This window comes from Akebia trifoliata, chromosome 8, assembly GCF_017979445.1.
Source record: "Akebia trifoliata isolate Shusen 1 chromosome 8, ASM1797944v1, whole genome shotgun sequence".
Lineage (NCBI taxonomy): Eukaryota > Viridiplantae > Streptophyta > Magnoliopsida > Ranunculales > Lardizabalaceae > Akebia > Akebia trifoliata.
Genome location: NC_141382.1, coordinates 12,312,491 through 12,327,690, shown reverse-complemented (window position 1 = coordinate 12,327,690; position 15,200 = coordinate 12,312,491). Strand labels below are relative to the sequence as shown.

General features: G+C 34.3%; 1 long non-coding RNA gene across 1 annotated transcript; it reads right to left on the bottom strand.

Moving 5' to 3' along the window:
- Window positions 1–1,909: 1,909 nt before the first annotated feature.
- Window positions 1,910–6,297, bottom strand: LOC147396150 (uncharacterized). Its single transcript, XR_015180810.1, has 6 exons — window positions 5,911–6,297; window positions 4,709–4,828; window positions 3,789–3,924; window positions 3,256–3,378; window positions 3,049–3,137; window positions 1,910–2,952 (listed from the first exon to the last, which is right to left on the bottom strand). It is a non-coding gene; the product is annotated as an uncharacterized LOC147396150 (long non-coding RNA).
- Window positions 6,298–15,200: the final 8,903 nt, after the last annotated feature.

Here is a 15,200-nt window from a genome sequence, read left to right as displayed (position 1 = left end):
AGAGCCATTTGGACCCATCAAAAATTGAACAACATATTCTTTTTTATGTTGATTTATTACTGTCTTTAAAGCTCCACAAGAACATCCCGGATTACAAGAACAACTTGGAATTGGTTTCACAGTGGAAACCTCATCCCATACAGCTTTCAATTTCATGTAATAGGAACTTACTGAAGATTGATCTTTAACTAATGAAGCAGATCTTTCTTGAGTTGAAATAGGCTAGGACCATTACCTTGAGTGAATCCTATTTTCAGATTCCTCCAGACTTCTTCAACAACTGAAGTGCTGATGACACTGGCAACAATTTCTCTTGTAAAAGAATTAAGAATCCATGAAAGGACCATATTGTTGCAACGAAACCACAGAATATACAGTGGATCAGATTGATTTTGAGGCCGAGAGAACGTTGCATCCACGAATCCTGTCTTGTTCTTGGCATTGAGAGCTGTCAACATTGATTTGCTCCACGTGTAATAGTTCTCACTTCTCACCATTCAAAGGTTGAAAGACCAAGATTGAATCAGGGCTTTCTCTATGATGAAGAAAATAAAGATTGGAAAAATCCTTAAGCATAGAATTGTTGGACATAGAATTGTTTGAAGTGTTTGAAAGTGTGGACGCAGAAGTGTTTGCAGGTGCAAAAGAACTCATATTATAGAAAAAAAATCATAGTTCATTGTTGAAAGTGCCCTTGATCCGCGGGGTGTGCGGATCCGCTTTTGATTTTTGAAGTTTGGGAGTCGCCACTTAGTTATTACAGTCTAGGAACCAAATATGGACTCTACCAATAGATAAGATACTAATCTACACAGAGAATAGGTCCGGTGATCAGGTTACGGGGTTGAAAGGTGTTAGGCACCAATCCCGCCCGAAAAACGTCGGTCTCTACTTTTTTCAAATAATACTACATTGAAAAGTAGACCTAAAAACAATATATATAAAAAATAAAAATAATTACCTAGCGAATTACGATGGTTCCCTCAGTACTGGCAGAGAGTATCCTTGTATGAGTTTCCTTGCTATTTCTTCATCACTGGATCTATTTCTGATTTTCAAGTTGAAGTATCTTTCTTCTAGATCTGAATATTTTCTAACTTTTTAAAGGTATTTCTAGGTGTTTTAGAGGATTTTTGGGGGTTTTTTGAGTAAAAGCTAGGGTTTGGATGATAGGTAGGGAGTTAGGACTTCAAAATTAGGGTTTAGAGAAAGTTAGGGAGACTTTTGACCTACTTTTTCTAGGATTTATTTTGACCTGCGAAATTAGGTTGTGGAGGCTCTATATTTATAGAGTTTTTTGAAAGAATTAGGGTTTGACTAAGTTTCCTTTTAGATAAGATAAATTAGGATTTTGACTTTAGTCTAATGAGATTGACTTGATCTTTTTAGATTAGGATTTTAATTAGGGCTTTGACTTTAGTCTTATGATATTGACTTGGTCTTTTTAAATTAGGATTTTGACTTAAGTCTTATGATATTGACTTGGTTTCTTTAGATTAGGTTTTAATTAGGGTTTTGACTTAAGTCATATGAGATTGACTTGGTTTAGATTTTTAAATTAATTTTATTAAGGTCTGACTTTACATTAATTAATATTTTATTCATTAATTTTGAAATTAAAAATTTTAAAAATTGAAAATTTATCATTTTGCCCCCGAAGATAACTTTTGCGTTTCAAGTCGATTTTCGATGTTCCGGGATGTTTTGGAATTGATTTTTCCTAAGGAATTCAATGGGATTATGGATTTGTGTCGCTTATGAAATTTTGTGATGTGAAATGATTGTCAACCCTTATGAGAGGCATTTTCGTAATTTTATCGAATTTGGTGAAAATTGATGAAATGATTTATTTGATTTCATTTTATTGTTTTATATGTTCGAATGAGTTTTCCTAAGTATAAGAGGGCTTTAAGGATGTTTTGATGTTAGGAGTATTTTGGTAATTTGATTATTTTTTAGTGATTTTTATCGTAAAGCTTCTTTTTATCTGCAAAATACTGATTTTTATGTTTTTAGGGTTATATTTTCCTAACATAGCGTAGTTTCTACAATTTTGTTAGTTTGAGATACCTCATCTGAATTTCTGAAACATATCTAGTAACAAATAAAGCATTGGAATAATCATTCATCATTAGGAATCGTCACGATCGGGTTGACGAGTTGATTAATCAAGCAAATGCAAAAAATGAGGTGTCTACAATTGTTTTGATACCATATCAGAATAAAAAGAGAAGAGTTGTAGGAAAACAGAGAGATATATTGGAGAGAAAATGAAGAACTTGTATTGTATTCTTTACATCTCTTTTTTACATGAATCAGACCTCAATTTATACACATACATTAATAACTAATTATCATAACAGACTAACAAACTAGCTAACTAACATAACTGACTAACAGACTGATTTGTACAGCTAACTAACATAATTGACTAATAGATTTCTACAGCTAACTAACAGACTGATTTGTACAACTAATTATACTAAATTTTGACTTATAATTTAATAGATTTAGCTTCTAATTTATGCATATCCCATATGCGTACCTGAAAGAAAACATTTCCTCTTTAAAAATGTTATAGCTACAAGCCAATAGCATAAAGAAATATCAGGAAAAAAAAAAGTTCCCAATTGTTGATGAATTGGACTATGATTCATATAGGCAATTAGTTTGAGAAGCTTACAAAGCGATCATTCCAACAAATTAGAAGAAGTTATGGCTGAAGAAGATTGCAGTGAAGCCCCACAAGATTTTTTGTTCGAGCGTATATTCACCCTACAAAAAGCATAGAAGAATAATAGAACCCAATTCAGTATAATTACTTGTATTTTATAATAATAACTGTACTGTAACATAATAAAATAAAGTGTCATGAGAGTTTAAGTAATCCAAAAAACAATTACTCACAAGTAGGAAATCCAAAGCTATCAGCAACAAGCACAAGACCCTTGTCTGAATTGATGTCCATACCATACGGAGATTAGAGTTTAAAGTATAAATAAAAGGGAAAAAAAAAAACAAGCAAGTTTATTACAAAGGTATACTCACCTCATGTTGTTAAGGATACAAAAGTGTATGTTTCCATAAATTGTCTTCTCATGTACTTTAACATAATCCCAAACTCCAAGCTGCCCTTTCTTTTTATTCCAAAATAGCAAAATAGTAGAAGTATTAATCATCAACAAACAATTGCAACCTTTCCAACTTGGATAATAAGTACATACATGTTAGCATTAAAAAAAGGGTATGGTCTACCTTATCTCCCGATAAAAGAATATTATTATTAGTCGGATGAAACTCCAAGCACGTAACACGTCTACTGTGATATCTGATAACTCCACAATCAATTTGATTTGGGATCACAAAATCTAGTTTGATCTATTACACATAAACAAATTAATATTAAAAATTAGGACTATCAACCATGCACAAATGAAATCCTAGAGCACTCCAATAATGTAAACAGTTTCACACTTTAAATTTTAAACAACAATTGAGAGGATACAAGACTACAAAAAAATCAAATAATTTCAAAAGAATCAAATTCCCAGAATGAGTAAACATAGATTCTGAATCAAGTTTCTAGTTTAACTGAAATCCTGAATCTAGAATTTTCAACTTAGAGGTTCTCAATAACATCAAAAGCCATAGTGCTATGTTCTAGACAATGTAGCTCAATGTGGATACCACCAAACAATGATATCATCTGCACGAAATGATATTAAACAAAATCGACAACAATGATCAACGATAAGAGAATAATGCAGATAGAGACAAAACAGGCATACCAATGGAATGTCGGCCCTAATCTGTCGTTCAAATACATAATCCCAAGGAGTTCGAGTATTTCTACGTGGTGAAGGGAAGACCCCATATTCCATCGACACTTGATGTGGACAAGTCATTGTAATGTGGCCCTCGATTCTGAGAACCCAACAAAGATAACACATTGTTAGTAATAAAAGAAAAATAAATAAATTGTAAAGTGGTTGAAAAATGATAAATTAGGATTAAATCAGACCTAACCCAATTTAGGAAAAAAATAAAAAATTAGATTGAGAATAACATTACGAGAAATTCCAACTCCAATAGTCATCTAGACTTAGGACCATCCTTTTCCCTCCTCTTTTATCCGGGCTTGGGACTGGTAATGTAAAACATATAATTTGTCCAACAGGTTTATAGGATATTTGAAACCCATAGAATCAAACATAATTGATCTTAGTTTGATTTTATTGGGGAACCTACTATGTTGGTTCAGTTTGGTTTCGATTTACCTCCAAACCAAACCAAGTTGCACCCCCTATTTTTATGCAACATATTTAATTTCAAAGGAGATGAGGTTTAAGGATGAAGCGGTCATAAGATAAGACAAAAGTAGGATTATTTTTTTTAATTTTTTTGGAATAAAGGTATTCAAGCCTCTTAGAGCACCCAACTAACCTCAAGAACATGCACCAAGTAATTTATTTATGCAATCAATGATGGAAAATTTTAATTTTTTTAAATATAAATCCATGTTTCTAACTTCACCAGATATGATTGTAATTAAACATGAAAACAATACAGTAAAATAGGTCTATAGTGACAATTCTATGATGAGAAATTAAAGTTGGCAAGTATATATGTAGCAATAGATCACCATGGGATACTGTACATACTACGTAATGAAAATTTGCGTAGTTAGCTACATTTTAATGTAAACTACCTGAGTTTGAGGCTTAAGTACAAGTGAGTTTCCAACTATCAGAGTAGGGGCAATTTTAGACATAGCAAGGTTGACAGGATAGTTGAAGGGTGGGATTGCCAAGATAACCCCAAGTGGAATCTGCAATTAAATACAATCAAGTTATACAACCAATTCTAGAACATCAAAGGAAAAATAAATAAGTGAACACTTCCATACCATTTTTGACTCTCATTACAGTTGCTAGATGGTTTTAATTGGATAGAACCTATATTTATTTCATAAAACTAATCAAAAAATTTAGGAACATTTACATCTTAATAAAAGAGAGTTCATATACTATAAGTTTAACATTTAACAGCTCTAAGAACTTTGCAAGATTTCTTTTCTTTACAAAGCATCATCCAACAAATTGGAGAACATGTGGAAAATTGAGAGCAAAAAAAAAAATGCTGAATATTTATTACAAAATTGGTTTAGTTTTCCATGACATTTATTTGCAAAATATTTATTCCTTTTTCCTGTTATATGTCATCCAATAATTGTCATCATCATTATCATCCCGAATAATGGGGTTGGGAACATAAATACTTTTCTTTTATCATTCAACTCTAGTTTGGTCCATATTTGGGAACAAATCTTGTCATATCTTCATTTACAAATTTTGGAGTCGAGAACAAAACACTTTCATTTGCGAGGTTGGATCAATGACCAATAATATAACATTTATTGTGGTGACTTTCTAGATTTTGGATCAACCAATTCCCTAAACAACATCACACACCTACTACCTTATCTTCTAATATTTGAATTAGCATAAGCTCTACAAGAACAATTGGTCAAGCACTTCACCTCACATTCATTGAGATTCATGCTCTTAAATTTATCTGAGAATATATAACATTTTGACAAATAACATTAAAATTAGAATCTAAAACCTTAAAATAATTTAGAACAATCTGCGTTTCGATCAAAAGCCTTAACATACCTTAAGATTAGATTAAAAAAACCTAGCAAAAACTGAAGTCAAATCTACGAGAGATCGAAACTTAATCTTTGAAATGCGATCTTATATAGATTTCATTTACGATAGAAGGTAATTTAAAATGATTAGGGAAAGGGGGATCAAACAAAATCCTAAAACTTGCTTTAACAATAAAGAAACATTTGAAACCCTAAATTAATTAAGGAAAATATAAGATTCAATTAAAAATTTAATATACCTGAAGATTCGATCACAAACCAAGCAAAGGGAGGAAGATCGAACAAAGCACTAAAACTATCGATCAAATTTCGATCGATTATGCCCTAAAACTTACAAATTGAAATCTGATTATGTCTAACCATAGATTAATAATCACAGATTCTATGAGTGAGAGATGGAATCAAACTTTGATCGATTTCTTTCAAAAAAAAATTCGATCGATTTACTTTCCAAAATGAAAATGACTCTGATCAATTATGATAAAGAGAGTCGAGTGAGAGAGAGAAAGAGAGTCGCTAGATCAAAATCTAAAGCGTTGATCTTCTTCTTGAAATCGAGACAGAATCGAGTAAGAGAGAGAGATAGGTTCGAGAGACAGATTCAAGAGAGAGCGAGAAGAAAGACGGATTCAAGAGATAAGAGATACAGTCGAGTAAGAATGAGAGTGAGAAAAGAAAGACAGAGACGAGTAGAGAGAGAGAATCGAGAGACAGTCGAGCAAAAAAGAGAGGAGAAACAGAGTCAAGTGAGAAATCATGAATGAGTGAGTGAGATAGAGTGATGAATGAATTAGTGAGTCAAATAAAGCTGAGTTGAGTCGCCAGTAAAGCGTAAAAAGACCGATTTAGCGATTATTGGAAACCGCGCTTAAAACTACGGCTTAAAGCTGTCGTTTTTTTCACAAAACCACTATCTTCTTTTGCCCTTTATGACGTAGTGCCCCAATCCCATCTTGTCAAAGATTTAAGTATTAGGTAGTATTTATTGATAAATGCACACTGTACAAATGGATTTTTTCCTTTGAAACACAAATCAAATTTTTTATATTGCTTTATTGACTTTCATAAGTACATTCAAACTCAATTCAATAAGCAAATTAGAGACTATCAATCCAATGGAGGTGGTTCGTTCAAGTATCAAAAGATTTTTTTTGTCATACTTGACTAATCATAGGATTCACCATCCAATGTCATGCCCTCACACACCCGAAAAAAATGGTATGGCTGAACGGAAACACCGTAATATAACTAACCTTGGACTAACAATGCTTTTTCATGCAGGAGTACCCAAACGCTATTGACTTGAAGCCTTTAGTACAGCTGTTTGGTTAATAAATTGATTGCCTACTTGAGTATTAGGAATGAAATCACCTTATGTGAAGCTTTTTGGAAAAATACCTAACTATGGCTCTTTACGTAGTTTTGGATCTTGTTGCTTCCTGTATTTAAGGGATTATGCCAAAACAAAGTTTGATCCGCAATCACTATCATGTATTTTCCTAAGATATAGCCTCAATTTTGAAGGTTATCGTTGTTTATACCCTCCAACTAGTCGTATTTATACCTCGCGTCATGTGGTCTTTGATGAGACCATATTTCCTTTTCGAGATCCAGGACAATTATTTACATCTACAAGTTCCAATGTTGACCTAACATATTTTAATGAGTGGTTTCCAGGTTCATATGATGTTGAAGATACACCCTCTTCAGAAAAAACATCACCACCTTTCATTTGATCAAGTTACACTCAAGATATTGTACATGAAAACCTCGACCATCAAACGGTACCTGATCAGATCCACTCACCAAATGACTTAGAGGATGCATCGACTATCCAAGAGATACCTACTCAACACCACTCACCACAAACAATGCATACACAACCTTCCTCTCCAAGAAGTCTAGTTAAGCCAATGGTCATGGAAACTGCATCTGCCATATCACTTGAACCCCAACTTGAGAGCAATAATGTTGACCTTTCTAGACCTATAACAATACCAACCCCGTCACATAGTCACTCCTTGGTCATGCGTCTCAAACAAGGCATTGTTGGGCCTAATCCTCAGTTTTTTTTTCTTGCTTCTAGTGTCATTCCCAGTGAACCCAAATCAATCAAAATCGCTTTGAACAATCCTAAGTGGGTTGCAACAATTAAAGAACTCCCAGCTCTTCATCAAAATCAGATGTGGGATTTAGTTCCACCTACTCCTGATATAAATGTGGTAGGAAATAAATGGATCTTAAGACAAAGCTGAACTTAGATGGGTCTGTTGAACGACTAAAAGCTCGTCTCGTTGCTAAAGGTTTTGATCAAATTCCTGGTATAGATTTCTCTAAAACCTTCTCTCCCATGATTAAGCCAACCACAATTAGGGTGATGTTAACTGTTGCGTTAGCTCATAATTGAAATATCCGCCAACTAGATGTCAAAAACGCCTTCTTACATGGGTGACTCACAAAATCAACCTCCAGGCTTCATAGATCCGACACGTCCAAATTTTGTTTGTCGTCTCTATCAAGCTATATATGGGTTGCGTCAAGCCCCACATGTTTGGTTTGATCGTTTTAGTACTTTTCTCTTGAATTTGGGCTTTTTTCGTAGTATGGCTGACTCTTCCCTCTTCATTTGTCATAGCACATGTGGGACTATATTACTAATGTTATACGTGGATGACATAATCCTAACTGGTAACAATCCCATCTACCTCAAATGGTTGATTGATTGCCTTGGCACTGAATTCATGATGAAGGACTTAAGGTACCTTCACTATTTTTTGGGCGTGGAAGTTCAACATTTTGATGGTAGCTTGTTTCTTAATCAAAAGAAGTATGCTTATGAACTTTTTGACCGTGCACAAATGAAGGACTGCAACTCCCATAGTAGATAAACTTCGAAATCCCTTGCACAATGAACCTTATGCCGACCCACATTTCTATCATAATATCATTGGGGGTCTCCAATACCTCACATTTACTTGGCCAGATATCTCCTATAGTGTTAACTATGTTTGCCAACATATGCAAGCTCCTTCTAATTTTCATTTTCAACTGTTCAAACACATAATACAATATGTCCACAGGACTATTGATCATGGCATCCGCCTTCTCTCAAGCAATCCCATGGAAGTTTATGGATTTTTCGATGCTGATTAGAATGGATACTATGTCACTCATGGAAAGTAGATTATCACTTTGTATAGGAGAAAGTAGCCCTTGGATAGTTAATCCTGTTGAGAATTAAAGAAAATATTAGAGAGAATATTTTTGGATGGAAGAGGTTTTTTTTATTATTGAACTCAACTTGATCTTTTTGGTTGATATAAAATGGTGGGAGAACATCTCTATTTATAGAACTCCATAGACAATTCTAGATATACCATTAAATGACTTAGATTATTCTAGATAACTCCTATATACCAATTAATAAATGAGTGTTCAAGAAAATACAAGAGTATTTCAAGAGACTCTAGTAAATAAATGAAGATTCTAGAAACTCTAGCAACTACAAGAAAATTCTAGAGACAACCTATAATAAAATCAAGTTTATTATTTCAACACCCCCTCTTAAATTTGATTTGTGACTCCAAGAATGCTTTGAAACTTGGTAAAAGCTTCTCTCTTGAGTGGCTAGGTAAAGATGTCTGTTACTTGGTCTTGAGACTTCACGAACTCCACCCTTACTTCCTTTCTTCCAATTCATTCTCATAAGTAATGATAATGAGTGTCAATATGCTTACTTTTTTCATGAAAGACGGGTTTCTTTACTAGTACGAGTACTGGTTTGCTGTCAACACGAATCTCAATAGACTTTTTTTGTGGTAAATTTAATTCTTTTAACAAGTTTCTTAGCCAGATAGCATGACAAACACATGATGTTGCATCAACATATTCGGCTTCACAAGTTGATAGTGTGACGATTGGTTGTTTCTTTGACATCCAAGTGAAAGTAGTGTTTCCTATAAAGAATACAACTCTGGTGGTGCTCTTTCTATCATCCAAGTCTCTACTCCAATCGCTATCACTATATCTAATTATCTCATAATTGTTAGAAGATGAATAAAACAAGCCATAGTTGATTGTACCTTTGATGTATCGAAGTATTCTCTTTGCAATCTTGAAATGGATTGTTATTGGAGCTTCCAAATAGCGACTAACGATTCCAACAGCATAGAAATTATCTAGCCTAGTACAAGTTAGGTAGCGAAACTTCCAACAAGGCTTTTGTAGATAGTTGAGTCTACCTTTTCTTCTTCATCATGCTTTGACAACTTGATTCCACATTCCATCAGCGTGCTAACTGGATTAGAGTCATTCATCTTGAACTTCTTAAGTACTTCTTTAGCATAGCCTTCTTGAGTAATGAAGACGCCTTTGTCTTTTTGCTTTACTTCAATGCCGAGGTAGTAAGACATGAGTCGAACTCTTTCACCATTTTTTTCTTGAATTCCTCAAACATACTCTGGTTGCTACCTGTGAAGATTAAGTCATCCACATACAAGCATACAATCAAAATATCTCCATTTTTAACTTTTATATAGAGTGCATGCTCATATGAACACTTGATGAAATTCTTATCTTGAAAGTACTGGTCAATTCGAGTATTCCAAGCTCTCAGCGCTTGCTTTAGGCCATATAAAACCTTCTTCAACCTCAAAACTTTATCTTCATGCCCTTTTACTTTATAGCCCAATGGTTGCTCGATGTAGACTTCTTCTTCAAGGAAATCATTTAAGAAAGTGGACTTTACATCCATTTGATAGATCTTCCATCTATTTTGGGCTGCCAAAGAAATTATTAATCTAACGATTTCAAGATGAGCAACAGGAGAAAATACCTCATCATAGTTAATGCCTTCTCTTTGACTATAGCCTTTAGACACCAATTTTGATTTGTATCTCTTCATGTCTCCTTAAGCATTCTTTTTCGTCTTATATACCCATTTTACTCCGATTGCCTTGTGTCCATGTGAAAGTGTTGCTAGCTCCCATGTGTTGTTCTTTGTAATTGAATTGATTTCTTTATCCATGGCGTCTCTCCATTTCTTGATTTCTGCCGCTTCTTGATAGCTTAGAGATTCACAATCACCAAAGAGACACAAAAGAGTGATGTCATTTTGATTTTCGGTTACCTCATAAAATTCTTGTAAGCTTCTTAAGTGTGTTATCTTCTCATTCGAACTTTCACTTGATGACGAATCTTCATGCAGGTTTTCGATTGGTGAGATCGATGAAGTAGTAGGCTCTCGAGGTTCTTGTCTTGTCTCTTCCATCCTTGGTTGCTCCAATTCTTCTTCTTCTTCTTCTTCTTCTTCTTCAAAGTAAAGAAGAAAATCATACTCGTCTTCTTGTGTGTTCCAATCCCAAGAATCTTCTTCATCGAACTCTATATTACGATTAATGAGAATTTTGTCAGTAATTAGGTTGTACAACTTGTAGCCTTTGGATCTTGAGTCATAGCCGATGAATATGTACTTCTTACTCTTGTCGTCGAGCTTGATTCTCTATTCATCAAGCACAAGAACGTAAGCAACACTTTCAAAGACTTTGAGGTGAGCGATTCCGGGCTTTCTTCCACTCCATGCTTCTTGTGGTGTCTTTTCAAACATACTTCTTATTGGAGAGTGATTTGCCAAGTAGATTGTACAAGCCACCGCTTCGGCCCAAAACTCATTAGGCATTCTTTTGCTCTTGAGCATGCTGCGAGCCATGTTGAGTATGGTTCGATTATTCCTCTCCGCCACTCCATTTTGTTTGGGGGATCTTGGCACTGTTAAGGGACGATGAATTCCATGCTCGTCGCAGTACTTTTGGAATTCATTTGATGTGAATTCCCCTCCTCAATCAGATCTCATGACCTTAATAGCAAAATCGTTTTCTTTTCCAACAAAGGGCTTTGAACTTTTTGAAATTCTCAAACACTTCCGACTTCTCCTTTAGGAAATAAGCCCATGTTTTCCTTGAAAAATCATCAATGAAAAGGAGAAAGTATTTGCTCTTACAAAAATAGTTTGGTTTAATCGGTCCACAAACATCAGTGTGTATTAGCTCGAGCGGCTTTGTAGCTCTTGATGATGACTCCTTCAAAAAGCTTTTTTGGGATTGCTTCCCAAGTAAACATCCTTCACAAAGTTGATCGAGTTGGTTGATGCATGGTTGACCTCTCACCATCTCCTTCTTCTCCAAAAATTTGAGCCCATCAAAATTGAGGTGTCCAAAGCGTAGATGCCATAGCAATGATGAGTCATTATATAGCACGCCTTTAGACACATTGGAACATCGTATTGAATATTCAAAAGAAATATTCTATTCTTTGACATGGGCACCTTGGCAATCAAATTACTTTTATTGTCTCTTAAGAAAAGGTTATTTTCTTTTGAGTGAATATCATACCCTTTCTCTAGAAATTGACCCAAACTCAAAATATTATTCTTCATGTTGGGCACAAAGTATACATTTGAAATGAATTGATGGCCTTCATTTTTAAGCGTGTGAGAATTTTACCTTTGCCTTCGATGGGTATTTTTGATTCATCTCCAAATGAGACATTCCCTCTTATTGCTTCATTGAGCTCCACAAACATTCTTCTTTGTCCACACATGTGATTGTTAGGGCCAGCGTCAAGATACCATCTATTTTCTTGGCCTTCATCTTTGTCTTTGTAAGGTAGCAGCAACGTACCTTCTTCTCCTCCTTTATCTTCGACGAAATTGACCTTGTTTGGTGACCTACACTCGGAGGCATAGTGACCAAACTCATTGCAATTATAGCATTTGATGTGAGATTTGTCGTTCCTTGACCATGAGTTGCCTCTTTCGTGCCCTCTTGTTGCTTGTGAATTTCAACTTCTTTCTTCGTTGTTGAAGTTGTTAGAGTTGTTGGAATTGATGAAGTTGTTGTTGAAGTCGCCCCTTCCTTCTCTTCCTCATCCATGTCCATGTCCTTGGCCATATCCTTTTTCTCTTTGATTTCTATTATTTCCAAAATTTTCTTCCTTCAAGTTGAGTTGTAGTAGTTGCTCCATAGTTTCCTTTTGCTTCTTTTTTCTCTTTCTTTTTCTCATAGGCTTGTAAAGAACCCATGAGTTGCTCAATGGTCATAGTTTCTAAATTTTTATTTTCTTCAATGTTCGTAGCAATAAACTCAAAATTTGGATTCAGAGTACGAAGAATTTTCTCCATAACTTTTACTTCACTAATATCTTCACCATTTCTTCTTAATTGATTAACAATAGCCAATACTTTAGCAAAATAATCAGAAATGGATTCAGATTCCTCCATGAATAAAAGTTCAAACTCACCTCTAAGAGTTTGAAGACGAATCTTTTTAACTTGCTCGACTCCTTTGTTACAAGTTTGAAGTTTCTCCCACGCTTCTTTGGACGTATTGCATTTGAGATCTTCTTGAATGCATCTTCATTCATTGCTTGATAGATGAGGTTGAGAGCTTTCTTGTCTCTCTTTCTTGAATCTCTCAAGACTTCCTGTTAGATTTGGGAAAGAGCAACATCGTCTTGCTCCTTATGGCCTTTCTCGACAACCTCCCACACATCTTGAGCTCCTAGTAGTGCCTTCATCTTGATACACCAATTATCATAGTTACTCTTGGTGAGCATTGGAACTTAGTAGGGGACCATTCCTCCACTTGTCATTTTTCTTCATGAACCTGGCTGCTCTGATACCATTTTGTTGAGAATTAAAGAGAATATTGGAGAGAATATTTTTGGATAGAAGAGATTTTTTTTATTATTGAACTCAACTTGCACTACAAAAATAGTGTGCAATTGAGGTGGAAGTTTAGTGGCTATTTCTAAAATCGCTGGTAATTATCGTGCAACAACAGTGTTTATAGTGAAACCGTCAGCAATGCCCCCGAAACAACTACGTCTATTTGAAAACTGCCGATAATTTCATCGACAATTTTTTAAAATTTATTAAAAATGTATAATTAAATTAACGGCGGTTTGTAAAACGCTTGTAATTGCTTTCGTATTTTTTTCTCGATTTAATGACGGCTCTCTGAAAGCGCCCCCGATCCGCGGGGTGCGCGGATCCTCTTTTGACCTTTGAGGTTTAGGAGTCGCCACCTAGTTATTACGGTCTAGGAACCAGATACTGACTCTAAACGGATAAAAAAACTAATCTACTGAAGAAAAACTGAATCCAGAGATCACATTACGGGGTTGGAAGGTGTTAGGCACCAACCCCGCCCGGCCAATGTCGGTCTCTACTTATCCCAAATAAGACTACATTACTAACAAAAAACCTAGATAAAAAAATAAAAGAAATTTTACCTTCAATACGCAAAGATTCTATTCCCTCAGATCTGATAAAATCGCTCATTGTACCGGTCTCTACTATCTCCGGATCTGATTTCTGATCTCCGAGACAAGGTATCTCTTTCTTGGATCTAGATTCTTCGAATTTTTTATGGATTTTGGGATGTTTTTGAAGGGCTTCTAAGTATTTTTCAAGCTAAAATCAAAGTATGGGTGTTAGGTAAGGAGTTGAGGCTTCAAAATTAGGATTTGTGGGAGGCTAGGGAGGTTTTTTGACCTACTTCTCTTAGGATTTATGATTTGATACGAAAATAGGGTGCGAGGACCCCTATTTATAGATTTTTTTAAGGGTTGGTTTAGATAGAATTAGTGTGTAATTAGAATTCTTTTAGTTAGAGTTGTATTTTAGTTACAATTATTTTAGGTAGAGTGTATTTTAATTAGAATTATTTTAGATAGAGTTATATTTTAGTTAGAATTCTATTAAATAGAGTTATGATTTAATTAGAACTCTATTAGGGTTTTGACTTTTGATCTTATTTGATTGACTTTAAAATTTTGACTTTAGTCTTAATTGATTAACTTTAATGTCTTGACTTTAGTCTTACTTAATTGACTTTAATTTAGACTTTAGGCTTACTTGATTGAATTTAATACCTTGACTTTAGTCTTACTTGATTGACTTTAATTTTTTGGAGAACCCCCCTCTATTATATCTTTAATCTTTGGACCCCCAAATGGAGTGGTCCTTGAATAAATATCTTGGCAACCCTCAACAATTTTGCCTGAGAGCCTGATTGATCGATTTTTTTGTTTAAATTTTTAAATTAATTTTATTAATGTTTCATTTTAATTATTTAATAATTTATTTATTAATTTCAAAATTTTTAATTATAAAAATTATAAAATTACTATTTTGCCCTCGAGGAGGACTTTTTGTGTTTCAAGTCAGTTTTTTATGTTCCAGGATTTTTTCGAATCGATTTTTCGTAAGGAATTCAATGGGAATATTGATTTGTGTCATTTATAAAAAATTTTGTGTGAAATGATCGTGAACTTTATGAGGGGCATTTTCCTAATTTTGTCAAATTTTGTGAAAATTGGCGAAATGATTTATTTGATTTCGATTTGTTGTTTTATGTATTTGAAAAGATTTTCCTAAGCGTAATGTGGACTCTAGGGATATTTGAGGTTAGAGGTATTTTAGTAATTTGGTCGTTTTTTAGTGATTTTTATCGTAAAGCTTCTTTTTGTT